Here is a 14,446-nt window from a genome sequence, read left to right on the forward strand (position 1 = left end):
GGATCCAAATTCTGGCCTTGTTGCTTCTCGAGTTTGAGGAGCTTATGCAATTTCTGTGTTCCCCATTTATTTTTTTGTGAACTGGGTATAATATAGCCCTCACTTCAAAATTTTAATTAATTAAATATGTTGCCATACATTAAAACACTTGGAAGAATACTTGGTAGGCACCACGTAAGAACTATGAAGCTGTTGGTTAGTGGCATTGCTGCTCTTCTCCTGAAACTTCCAATGGCGCTAAAGTTTAGAATACTAGAAGCAGGCAAAACAGCCCCTGATCTTCTTTTCTTTCTTTTTTTTTTTTAATATAAATCTGAAAGCAGGAGAAAATAAACAGAGAGTAAGAAAAAAAAAAAAAACAAACATAAATTTCTTTCCAAGTTTTAAAGCAGACAGCTTAGATCTTCTTTCTCCAAACTGGCTATAGTTTGGTTTCCTAAAGAGCAGGGTGGTGGGAGAATGCATGGATTTGGGTCTAAGTGGGTAAAGGTGAGTAGCAAAGTTGTTTACTCTGAAAGAGAGGAAGGACTGTGGGTTTTCTTGGGGTGCCAGCTGTACATGTGAGCAGGATTCTAATAGCATCCTAAAAAGCAGATACTAGAGTGAGGGGGAGAGAAAAGGCTTCCAAAGGCAAAAGGAGAATTCAGTGCTAAATCCTCCTTGGTGATGTTACTAAGAAAGATGAGGGTGGAAAGTCTCCTTCATCTCCTCACTGCCAACCTCTGCCCTTATTTCGAAAGTATAATATTTCATGGCCTGCTAGGGCCTTCTGCTTGACCTGCTATATACAATTCTGTTCACCTTTCTTGTGGGTAGCATGTCAGGATCCACCGGTTTGCATGTCTGTTTGTATTCTGTGTAACGGTATGGAAGGATTTCCTTCCTTGTAATTCAATGATTACATTTTTAAATGAATAGATATTTATTACTCTGAAAGTAATTTTCCACATCTTTTCTTGTCTTTCCAGATTCAGAGAATCAGATATGCATATAGCCTATTGTAATGTAGTAAATTGTGTCCCTTAACAATATATGTTCAAAGGGCTGGGGCTGTAGCTCAGCAGCAGAGTGCTTACTTAGCACATGTGAGGCACTGGATTCAATCCTCAGCACCACATAAAAACAAGCAAGTAAAATAAAGGCATGCTGTCTATCTACAACTATAATTTTTTTTTTTAAAAAAAGATATGTTCAAGTCTTAATTCCTAGTACTTGCTGATATGCCCTTATTTGGACATAGGGTCTCGAGAAGTAATCAAGTTAAGAAGAGGTCATCCTAGATTAGGATGGGTACTAAATCCAATGATTAATGACCATGAGAGGGAGATAGAGACACACAGAGGGAAGAGGGCCATCTGTGATGGAGACAGATTGAAGTGATGTAGCTATAGGTCAAGGCATGCCAACAATTGCTAGCAACTATAAGATGCTAGGGAAATGTAAGGAAGAGAATTTTTTTTTTTTAAAGAGAGAGAGAGAGAGAAATTTTTTAATATTTATTTTTTTTTAGTTTTCGGCGGACACAACATCTTTGTTGGTATGTGGTGTTGAGGATCGAACCCGGGCCGCACGCATGCCAGGCAAGCGCGCTACCGCTTGAGCCATATCCCCAGCCCAAGGAAGAGAATTTTTCCTAGAGTCCTCAGAGAGGACATGGGCCTGTTGGCATATTGATTTCAGAACTGTGAGAGAATAAATTTCTGCTTTTCTTTTCTTTTCTTTTCTTTTTTTTTTTTTTTGCCACTAACTTTGTAGCAGCTTGCTATTGCAGTTCTAGAAAACTAATAAACTTGTGCTGAAATATTTAAAAACTCTAGTGTATAGGCTATACCATGTACTGGGACTTTGGTGTATAAAAGCCAGATTTCTATATCATTCTCTCCTGGCTGTAACCAAGTCTGATATCAATATTCTCATCAGGAAAAAAATAAATCTGCAATAAATTCAGATTTTCAAATAAAAGCATGAAGACTGGGAAGGACACTTTCATCTTCCTGTTAGATCTTACAGCAAACACATATCCTGTCTGCCATCAATATGGATATTTATCATCATCTTATCATCATCTCTTTCTGAAATTTAAAGCACTTCTTTCACTGTATCAGATTTGTTTTGTTGGATGAGAATCATGATAGCTGAGTCTTCATAGGATGCTGTTATCAACTTCGGTTCTGTTTTGTTTTGTGCAGACTTAATGAAGCAAATAAAGATTTACCAGTCCCCTGGACACTTTTTTATTCCTTAGCAAAGGAATTTAAATGTAACGATTGCTGATGAAGAATGACAGAACATTTTGGTTAGTGCACATAAAATTGTTGTTTATTCAGCTCATAACAAATACATTTTAAATTTAATTTCGAGTTTCCTCTTTCCTCTCCCTATGAACCTTTGCTTCGGAATGCTTCTCACGGCCAAAATGCTTTCCCAAATTGGATAGACACGCCATTGCTTCGGAGACCAAATTAGCCTCCGAGATGGGCTGCCTGGTGCTCACACTGTCAGCAGCACAAGGGTCCGCAGGCCAGTTGCCAGTTTGTAACAGTGTCCAGGGAGATATCAGCTTCCTAACTGATTTCCTCCCTCTTCCCAACCTAATTATTTGGAGACCTTCAAGCTTTCCAGAAATATCTGCAATTAGTCAGATGGTATCTAGGGCTTTGTTTAAAATTACAATAGAAAATTTATCAAGACCATTTGGTCTAATCTCTCTCATCATCTTCCCAGTGGAGTTTTCCTTTTCTCTCTGGAGATTAGAAATGAAACATCATGATTATTACATAGTTACAGAGAATAATAAAGATAATAATGCTTGAAATTACTATTATACCATTAAGAGGAATGATATGTGTAAAGATAATTCCTTGTAAGATGTAGATAGATTTTCTTCCCCAAGCTCAAACAATGATTAGTTACTAGCTTCACAACCTCCCTTTGTTGATGGTTGTTTGAACCTTGATTTTCTAAACTAGAGGTCATGAGTTTAATCTTCACTAGATTCCCAACCTCATATTCAAATGTAGTAATTGTAGATTAAACAGACGTTTTGAAATATTTACTATTATTAAAACTTGCTTCAAGAGAAATTGTGAATATATTTCCACATACAGGCACTAGTAATAGTAAGTGGTCCTGTTGTCCACTAACTCAGGCAAAGAATGGCATTTTCAAATGAAATGTAACCTCCCCATATGACTTGATTTGCCAGGACTTCTTTGTGTGGAGTCATGTCTTTTCACATCTTAGGTTTTTCCATTTTCCATATTATCTCAGTTTGGGGCAAGAATGATACTAGTCACAACCAAAGAGGCTGCTTTCAAAAGCAGGGCTCCCTTTCTATTGTCAGGTCAATGTGGTGCTGTAACTGTCTTTTTATCTAACTTCAAGAGGCTCCTTGTGTGAAGCTGTCTTGGTCCATCAGAAAGTGTATGAAGTTATCTCCTTCTGGTCTCATGCATTTGTAGACTATGCAGCTTTTCATCAAACTGCAAAAATATACAAGATGAATCTAAAATTTGTCCTGGGTGTTTAAGTCCATCACTTTAAAAGTAAATGAAAATCCACCTATCTTTTCTGTGGAAAATTATGTTCTATTGAGTAACTTTTAGCTCTTAAAAAAAAAGTGAATAAAATTTGCAAGTGTCATTGTATGAGGAAAGGCACCTGAAGAGATCTGAAAGCAATTCCTTATAGTCTTCCATGAACCTGCACTTGTTCAGTGTGCTCCAGAACATTCTGGTTTTCAAATGGGACTTAGAGCTACTGTTGGGTCACTCAGGCATACTAATGGATTCATTTAAATGGGTCCCAGCTGAATTCCATGAGCAATAACAGACTACCCTAGATACTTCTATTTACTCGGTGTTTATCAGATGAGATTTGTGAAACACATTAAGTTATTAGTTACTGGGAACTTTTTAAGTCTTGTTTTTGACTAGTTGATGTGAAAGAGCATGTGACACAGCCAGTATGATAGAGTCCTAGGGTTATCCTGTTTACAATAAATTGGCTGAATATAAAAAAATAAATATAGTAATTGGTGCAAAACAGTTTTTCAATAATTATTGTTGAATGAAATAATAAATGAGTTAATAACAGGAAAATTTTTGAAGTAAACATATTATATTTTATTGTAGTAAATTTCTTTTCCAAATACTTTTACAGTTTTTATGTCTATGCAGCAAATACTTGGTTAGCCAAATTTAAAAAGAGAAAAAAATCTACTTAGAATGAGTTTGATTTTTAGTTCTGTAATTTGCCATGTTCTTTAGCAAGTCACAAACTGCACCAGTGAATTGGAATTTACAAACGCATATACACATTTCATTAAAGGTTTCTTTTAATGCAACATTAAATATAAGCTTGACAGCCTCTTAGTCTTCTATCCCTAACCTTATTTCCTTTTTCATCTCCTCAGAGTCAGCCATTTCATGAATTTAATATGAACTCTTCCAGTTACAAATGTAAATGTACACATCAATGAAAAAATGCAATATTGCATACCTAAGACTTTTAAAAACTTACACAGATGTTATCAAAGTGTACACGTTATCTTGAAGCTTGCTTTCCCCCTCACTATCAGAGTTTTCAAGATTTGTTCTTGAAACTACACAATATCATATATTATTAATTTTTTAATTCATGGGGAACAGCAGAGCATGGTTCTTAAAGAAATACAGACTTTGTAGCCACACCATCTGAGTTTATAACCTATTACTGTGGTACCATGGGGAAATTCCTTATTCTCTCTGAGCCTCAGTTTCCTTATTTGTAATATGAAGACTATAATAGTATGATGTCTATGATTACATCAGCACTACTATGATGATAAAATAACTTATAACTACCCTAGGACAGTGTCAGTACTTAGGAGGAACAACATACCTGTTGGTCTTACTGTTATCGGACTGTTTCACAGATACCTTTGTATTCATTTGTGGGCATCCTCCTCATTAGTATCTTAGACATTGCATTGCTGGCTTATAGAGTTTATTTAGGATTTTTGATGATCCTGAATTGTTCTCTATATTGTTTGTACTAATTTTTGTGTTTAAGGATTTCCATTTTTTTCTCTATCCTTCCCGACTTGAAAATTGTCTAATTTCTTGTGAAATAAATTTCATTTTTGTTATTATTTTATTTCTTAATTACAGGTGAGGATGAACATATTTTTAAGTATCCTTTGGACATTCTTATTTCTTCTTTTATGAATTGTGAACTATGCTTTGCTTGACTCATGATCTAAGTTAACTGTCCTATAGAAAAAGATTATTCCTAAATAATTTATTGAGTCAATCCCATTGATATGCCACCTCCATCATATAAGTTTCCATAAATATAAAGATACACAAATCTTTATTTATAGCTTACATTTTCTTCTTCTTATTTATTCTGTCACCAACACTGTCTCCTCACCCAAACTCTGCCCCATAATAGTTTTATGATAATCTTTAAATTTTTTCCCCTTTGTTCTTTATTTTCAAATCTGCCTTGGCAATACTATATTTTTAGCTTTTTACATGGATTTGCAGACCTATGAGAAACCTTGTTCAGGGTTGAGGATATAGCTCAGGTGGTAGAGTGCTTGCCTCGCATGCATAAAGCTCTAGGTTCAAACCCTAGCACCACAAAAAGAAAAAAGGAGAAAGCTTGTTCAAATGTTTTCTTAAGTAGCACTTAATATTTATATTAATTTTGGGGAAATATATTCCATATTTTTGATTCCCCCTGTATTGCTATCCATTAATTCAGTTGATATACTTTAAGAGCATTTTGTAAATTTCTCCTGAATAATAAAATAGAAATGTGTGTGAACACACATTACAAAATGAAAAGATATATATGACTATATATATAATATATGTATATATGTGACATTTTGTTTTTAAAATAACTCAGTTTAACTACACTACACAGGAAAATTCAGGAAAATCTTATCTTATTTAAGATTGCCCTTTGTTCTCAGTGAAACTTATCAGCTCTTTGCCTAAATAATTCAATTGTTTGACCTAAATTTTATTCCATTTTATTTTCTTGATCGTATCATAAAATAAAATTTATAGGTAGAGAATTATACAAGAAGTGTGCATTTTGAAAAGACCAAAGTAGGAAGTGAAAACACCTCAAAAAATCATATATCACCAAACTGGGACCAAATGCTAAAGGTCAACAGGGTTGTGATCTAAACTAATGGTCCAATGTGGACTCAGTGTGTTCACTTTCATTCCTCTCTTAAAACTCCATGTTTGCTTCCATCCCGCTTTTACTTCTCTTGATAGTCTGATAGATTTTTTTTTTTAATTTGTAAAGAATTATGCTTGAGAAACTTTGGAATATAGAAGATCATTTAAAAGCATCATTCTCTTGGGCTGGGGATGTGGCTTAAGCGGTAGCGCGCTCGCCTGGCATGCTTGCGGCCCGGGTTCGATCCTCAGCACCACATACCAACAAAGATGTTGTGTCTGCCGAGAACTAAAAATTAAATATTAAAACAAAATTCTCTCTCTTTCCCTCTCTCCTCTCTCACTCTCTCTTTTAAAAAAAAATAAAAAATAAAAGCATCATTCTCATCTTAATTAGAAGCTATCATGTATTAGTTAAATGGTAGAAAGACAATGAAAAAAAAAGAGTCCATATTTTAAAGACAAATATTGTAGATTTCAGCAAATATATTTTCTGGTTCTTATCTAATGAGACAGCTCATTGTAGTTCAACAATTTCTGTACAGGGTGCAGAACAACTTACACAAAAGTGCTAGATATTAAACCTTTGCCTTGTGATTTTATACAATTTCCTGCTAGTGTGCCCTACAGAATTAGAACATAGCAGAGTCAAGTTACTGGCTGAGATACTATAATAAAGTGATTTATTGCTTAGGAACCTGAGCCTCAGGTTAAAATTTAAACTCTACCATCTTCTTACCCAGTTCATAAGAAATTTGTCCAAACAGTTAATTCTATTTTTTAAGGTAGGAACAATTTCTTATAAAATATGCATATACAATAAACAAGTTACTTCACTAATGATTGTCAGGATTAATATTCCAGAAACATATAGTCATTGTGTTGTATTAATTTTAATTTCCTCATTTTTATATATTTGTCTTTGTTTTATTTATTTAATTGTCTCACTGTTATATTAGTCTCTATCACAGAACTTTTCACACTACCCCCATAATTGTCTGCTTATTCTCATTTCCAAACTAAAATTTGTCTATTTGGTGAACAGGAATAAGTCTACATTTATTATTTTGTTTTTCAGTGAAACAAAGTGTCTTGCATTTGAAAACACAGGTAGAAAGACTTAAAAGTCGGTGCCTGCAGGTCGACCCGAGGACTGTGTGGCAGCTGTAGCTGACAAGAACAGCGAAGCAGAGGACTGACAAGCCCACCAAGAAGGCCCAGGCCAGGCAGGAGGCTGAACCAAGAACAGCTGGTCCACATCCAGAAAATCAAAGCCACGGCTGCAGCTTGCTGGAGGTGAGAGTTGGAAGAAGCACCTCAGTAGAGAGTTGAGGAAACTGTATTTTATAATGGAGATGGTGCAGAAGAAAGAAAACATTACACTGTTTATCCACCTCCCCACCAAGTTTTCACATGGACCCAAACATGTGACGTAAGAGATGTGAAGGTTGTCATCCTGGTACAAGATCCTTGTCATGGACCCCATCAAGCTCATGTGCTCTGCTTTAGCATCCAAAGATCTGTTCCACTTCTGCCCACTTTGGACAACATTTATAAAGAGCTGTCTATGGACATAGATAGTTTTCATCTGGCCATGGAGATTTATTGGGATGTGCCAAACAAGGTGTCCTCTTGCTCAGTGATGTGCCAATTGCCCGGGTCCATCAAGCCAATTCGCTTAAGGAGAGGGTTTGGGAGCTGTTCACTGATGCAGTCATGTACTGGCCTAATCAGAACTTGAATGGCTTCGTCTTCCTGCTCTGAGGCTCTTATGCTGGGAAGAAGGGCAGTGCCATTGACAGAAAGGGGCATCATATACTGCAGACTGCTCATCCCTCCCCGCTGTCTGTGTACGGAGGGTTCTTTGGGTGTAGACATTTTTCTAAAGCTAATGAGTTGTTGCAAAATTCTGGCAAGAAGCCCATCGACTGGAAGGGGCTGTGACCTTGCACTGAAGGGGGGGTCTCTTCTTCTCCAGAGGAGGTTTTTGAGAAGTGGCTGCTGAAGTATTTGTCAGTAATGAAGTCATTGAAAATTTGCTTATTTTTAAGTGCCTTGCATAAGAGGAAAGAGCTTGTATTCAGCAGCAAAGAACCAGGCTCTCCAGCCAGGGACAACAAATATACACTTTGACCATTTCTGCATTTTAACCTTCCAAGCACAATAAGTTAAGGGCCCAAGGAAGGCAAAGCTGGCTCAGCCTAAAATAAGCACACTTTTTGCAAGACAAATGAAATCAAATACTGAGTTCTCTCCAACTTCTTAACTCTGTAGATTTAGCAGGGAGAAATGCACCTTTTTGTTAAAGCCAATGGTTTGGTGCTTGTTGCTAACATTTTAGATAGGTTAGATTTTAGGTTACAGTGCATTTGGTCGTTTGGCTAAGAAAAGGCCCCTTGATCTTTGGGGGGACCTTCAGGCCATTTTCTGGAAGAATGTGGAGGACTTTTTGTATGTTTCTAGAAATCTGTCCCAGAAGCTAAGGATCAGTTTCCTGATTGTAGTAAAGGCAAGGATCCCTGAGGAGTTCCCCTCAGTGTGAGCCTCACAAACTGAACAAAGAAGCAGTGGGCTCTTTGTTTTTGTTTCCTGGAGTGAGGTGAAGTTGAGCAGGGAAGAGGGGTCTTTTTTTTTTTTCATGCGGGATGGGGGATTTTCTCCTATGGTTATCAGTTGAGGTGTTTTAAGGAGGGACAGATCGCCAGATTCTATTTTTATGGACTGGAATCACTTGGATTCTTTTTTCTCTCCATCATTGGGGAATTTTACATTTTTGCAAAATATGCAGATACATATTTTTTTTTAAAGGACAATGTATACGGGTCTGGATTTCCATGGAGTGTTTGCTGTTAGCTGGGTTAAACAGTTAACCTTGCATAAGTTTGGAAATAAAAGTTCATTGAAGTTTTGAAAAAAAGGAAAAAAAAAAACAACAACAGTCAAACTGTTGATCTTTCTGTGGCACATAGAGTTTCAAGAGAAAAAACACCTGAAGTTGCGGAATTAAAAGCCTCAGGAAGGCAAGGCCTCTGACTCAAGTGTCATATTGGCCTGTCCCTTGGTGGGTTCCTGTAGGAGAAACACTCTGAAAGACCTGTGAGGCTGGAATGTTTTGATTGACAGTTCTTATTTTGGTTCTAGAACCTTAGAACCAAGCAAACAAGAAGGAAGACATCTCCAGAGAAATCACTGTGCTCACAGAGTATGTGACAAGAGTCTCAAAAATTTAACAAAAGATATCCAATACTCTGTCCAAAATATACATTCAAATATATTCAAAATATGTAAATACTGAAACTTGTAGTACTTTTCGTCATTTTTCTTTACATTAAGTCAAAAAAGAAAATAGAAAATAAGCCTCTGAAAGAGGCCCAACCTGACATGGGAAATAAAGAATATAAGAATATGTAGCTTTAGTTGCTGTTGTTTCTGACTTTATGACTCTTCCATTTCTCATTATACATGACCAATTTAGTTAAAATAATACATTTAAAATTTTAACACATTTTGGACAGTTACCATTTCTTTACTTCTAGGATGTTAAGATATATGCATATAGGTGAGGGTAATGGATACTGAGTGGAAACTTTGGTGTGGCACCACAGAAGCAAGGTAACTCCTGCCTCCTCACACTCATACATTCCCTTCACCTTTTCCCTCTATGCCCTTGCAACTTCTATTTTGTCCTTCAGGTTTGGGATGAATGCTTATGTCCTCCCCCAAATTACATGCTGAGACCCCCTAATACCAATGTGGTGGTATAAGGAGGTAGAGGCTTTGGGAGGTATTTGATTTTGATGGGCCCAAAGGGTACAATCTTCATGATAGGATGATACCATCCTTAGAAAAGGAGACCAGAGAGCTTGCTCCTTGCCCCATCATGTAAGGAGACAGTAAGTAAAAATGTAGCCCAGGAAGAGGAGGCCACAGAACCTCAATATGCTGGCATGTTGATCTTAGAATCCCAGGCTTCAAAGGTTGAGAAATAAATATGTGGTGTTAAGCCCTGCAGTCTGTGGTGTTTTGTTATAGAAGAGAGAAGACACTATCATCTTTTTTTTTTTATCAAGCCATTCTCTGTTGCTTACTTCAAATTCCATCATCATCTCACTTTCTCCTTTTCTTTCTCTCCTGCTCTCTCTATCTCTTTGTGTGTGCATGTATTAAAAATTGCCAAAGTTTATTTTTGAACACAAGTTATACAACAATGTATTTTTACTCTACAAGCTCCAAGAAATATAAAAAGTAAGATATGGAAGCAACCCCCCTTATTCTCATGTCAAAAGTAAGCACTAATAATGTAGAATATTCATCTCATAACCCACTTGAATCAAATGTATGAAATATGATATGTCAAGAGCTTTGTAATGTTTTGAACAACCAATAATTAAAAAAGAATATTCATCTAATAATATAGAATATTTCCTTCCAGTCCTTTTTCTATGGAAGCACCATCTCTAATTCTTGCAGTCATTGTAATCTTCACCTGCTGTTTGCATAGGCAATCTCAAACTAACAAATGACTTGGCAGCACACTAATGAAGCTAAAACTTCAGGGCCACTTGCTTGCACAGCCTTCTTCCAAAATGGTGAGCCACTTTGCCAATATGTTCACATTAGCGTGATTTTATATATTTGCATTTTTTTTAGTACTTTTCAAAGTGTATAAGTTTCAAGATCCTACAAAACCCAGAAATGCCCTTGCTTATACTCTATTTACTGACATACATGACTAGAACCTTATCAGAAGGGAAGGGTCTTGTTTTCCTGAATTTTTTCTTTCTCTACAACAAAATGTGTAGAGCATTCACATACAAATAGTGGACGTGTGAAACATTTAGGATTGAATGAACCACAGAAGAACCAAGGATTGCTTATAAGAATCAGGTAGAGTTCAAAGTAGTAGCAGGAAATGTCAGTTTTATCACATGGATGTTTTGTTTGCCTTTTTGTATAAAGTGGCTTTATTGGTACATAAATCCTAACATGTTAGTTTTTCATCTACATACTAATGACTACATTCTACCTGGAATATCTTACATTTACTACACTCAGTGAGGAATAGAACCTCTGACTTGTAGTATTTTATTCTTAATTTTACATATCTAGAGGACCATGTTAGAGTTCTAGCTCTAGCCCATGAGACCTATCTGAATCTGTGCTGACCAATAGAATTTTGTGCAATAATGAAAATTTCCTATGAAATTGGTGCTATTCTCCATGATAGTAGCTGCAGGTAGAGATCGAGCTCTTGACATGAGACTAGTATGGTTGAGAAACTAAATTTTCAATCATATTTAATTCCAATTACTTGAAACTCAAATTGTTTAGGCTTAAACTACACATGGCCAGTAATTATCATATGGGATGGTACAACTCTAGAGCATAGTGAACAATGTGATCCAGTCGGGAGGATTTAATTTAAGAAATCAATGCATCAATTGTAATAAATGAGGATAGATCAATTTTGGATAATATCATAGTACAAAATTTGTGGCACATTTTTAGGCTGCATAAAAACTTGAGATGGAAATCAACACAATACAATAAGTGGAAGATGATTTCAAAGGAAATGTTTAATTAAAAATAAAAGCTATACTAAAATAAGATAAAAGGAAAAAATCCTTTCAAAGGTGAAAGAGCCAAGAATCCACAGTAAAACATCTCTTTTTCTCTTCTTCAGCTGGAGAACAGAAGCAGAACAAAAGAGAAAGATCAAGAAGGCCTCTGGGTGTGCCGGGAGTCTCATTGTTCCACGGTGTGCAAGTATTTATGTGGAAAGGGATAGTGACTACAAAAACAAAGATTTGAAAAGGTATGAGCCACTGGGGACCTCTGATCTAAAACAGACCTCTGATCTGCCACTATCATCCCAGAAATCTCTGGAATGAGTGAATTGGGCTGCTTACCTTGTAAGCATGAGGAGACAAATATTCCAAAATATTTGCTTACTATGGTCAGCCCTCTGAAGTTATTGTTCAGTGCTTCTTGGTTAAAATACACACACACACACACACACACACACACACACACACACACACACACATATATCCCCCCCACACACACATACCAAAAAATCCCAGGCCTCTCTACAATGTAATTCATATAAGGCAAGCTATGGATGTAAATTATTTGACAAGAAGATGAAAATATACCCCTGAGATGCAAATTAAATGATGCATCCCTGAAATCCTCATTTTGCATTATTTAAAAAAAGTGCTTGCATCTGTCATTGCTACTTAGCACATATTTATCATGTTATTTCAGTCGTGAGGTGGGCTTTTGTTTAGAAGATAAATTTCCTTCCTAAGTAGTTCCTGCAATGCATTTTTACTGTGTAGGAATTAGTTAGTGACTTTTTAGAACTTTAAATGCTTTACAATGATGACTATATCCACATTCATTTTTGGTTGTAAAGGACGGGGAAAATCAGATTTTGGTGAGTCATATTTTAACCTATTGGTGATGTTTTATCATTGTTTCATCATTATGCATATGAAAATTATCTTATTGGAGGCAGTGGACATAGGTTACAAATGTAGAAGGAATTAGAGACATAAATGTGGCTAAAAAGGAAGCAGCAGCATACATAAATACTCTATAATATAGATGAAATCTATGTTAGTTTTCTATTGCTACTATTAAAAATTATTATAAATTTAGCAATTTAAAATATTACTTAGAGTTCTGTAGGTCAGAATTCTGGCTCAGGTCTCACCAGGTTAAAATCAAGAAGGTGTTGTTAGGGCTGTGTTCCTTTCTGCAGGTTGGGAAGGATCCAGCATTCCTTGGCTTATGGTTCCCTTCCTGCCCTTCAGAGTTTGAAAAACAATTCCTCGTGTGGTATTCTGATCTTACTTCTGTTCTCACATTTTCTGTGGCTCTTCTTGTTGTCTCCATTTTTCACTGTCAAGTACTCTTGTGATTGCACAGGGTCTCACTGAACATAATCCAGGATAAACTTCCCCTCTCAAGGTCCTTCAAGTTTTACTTCTACAAAGTGCCTTTTGCAATGCCAGTTAATATTAGCAGGTTCTGGGATGAAGAGGTGGACGTCTTTGGGAAGTCATTATTCTGCCTGCATCAATAGATGCAGCTGTGCATAACTTGAGGGAGAAGAACTTGGTAAAGAGAAACAGGCTGAATTGCTGAAAAGAGGCAATTTGAGCACAGGAGAAATTTGCTTCAGCAGTCAAAGATAAGTTAACTTGGAGGCGGGGTGGGTAGGTCATTTTGCCTGCCAATGGAACAAAGAGAGAGATAGTTTATGCAGAGACCTAGGTGTACTGAGTCACTGAAATGGAGGGTAAAGGGTCAAAGTTGGAGTTTAGAATATGTGACCACTGAAGGACCCAACAATGTAAGGTGAACAGCTGAGGGAATGGAGGATTCCCATGGAAGGTGGTCTTTAGGGACATGTTGAGGTCTTGGGGTTTTTAAAAGGATGCAAAAGATGATCATGTAGCATTCAAGGTCCTGAGGATAAGTCAGATCCTAAATAGGATAATTGTGTAGTGGGCCAAATCTTCATGGTGCTAAATATTCCTCCAAAAATTCTCAGCCTGAGCAGAAAAGAGGAAGAAAGAACTCAATAGAAATGGAATAATAAAAACCAATTCAAGAAATTTGATGAGTAGTTGAAGCAGCTTGGAGTCTGCTGAATATCAGCACAGGAATTATGTGTGTTGCTCTTCGTCACTTCCTTAGAAGTTAGGAAAATGTGGAAATTCAGTTAGTAAATCTAAACTCTAATCTCATGATCCCATGTTGTGTACAGAGCTCTATTATCTTCAGATTTGCAAAAATGTATATCTGAATCCCTAAAAGAACTTAAAGACTTGTAAATATAAGAACAATGGCTTTGATTTTATAAGTACCTGTACTGGAATTCTGACTATCACCATTTCACTGGCCATGTAACTAAATGAATTTCATTCCCATTTTTCTTATATATAAATGGGAACACTCTGAACTCGCTGGATTTTTTTGGATTAAAAGGCATAAAACATTAGTAATAGTATTTGGCATATAGGAGATATTTAATCAGCAGCTTTCAACTATTTTTCTAGCAATACAAATGGAAAAAGTCTCAAAATCTTTAAATGCATTTGATAAATCTACCTGACCAAAATGTTAACTAGTTCCATTCAATAAATGATGCATTTGAGAATTTCTTCTGGGTTTTACAGTAAATTGGCAAAGTAATGATTTTACATTTGGTTCTTTTCTTAATGTCTAATGGAAGTAAAATAACTTCTAGATTATTT

General features: G+C 36.2%; 1 pseudogene; it reads left to right on the forward strand.

Annotated features, from left to right (window-relative positions):
* The first annotated feature begins 2,474 nt into the window (after positions 1–2,474).
* Positions 2,475–8,123, forward strand: LOC113193163 (uracil-DNA glycosylase pseudogene; annotated as a pseudogene).
* The last annotated feature ends 6,323 nt before the right edge of the window (positions 8,124–14,446 follow it).

Source organism: Urocitellus parryii, chromosome 2, assembly GCF_045843805.1.
Source record: "Urocitellus parryii isolate mUroPar1 chromosome 2, mUroPar1.hap1, whole genome shotgun sequence".
Taxonomy (NCBI): Eukaryota; Metazoa; Chordata; class Mammalia; order Rodentia; family Sciuridae; genus Urocitellus; species Urocitellus parryii.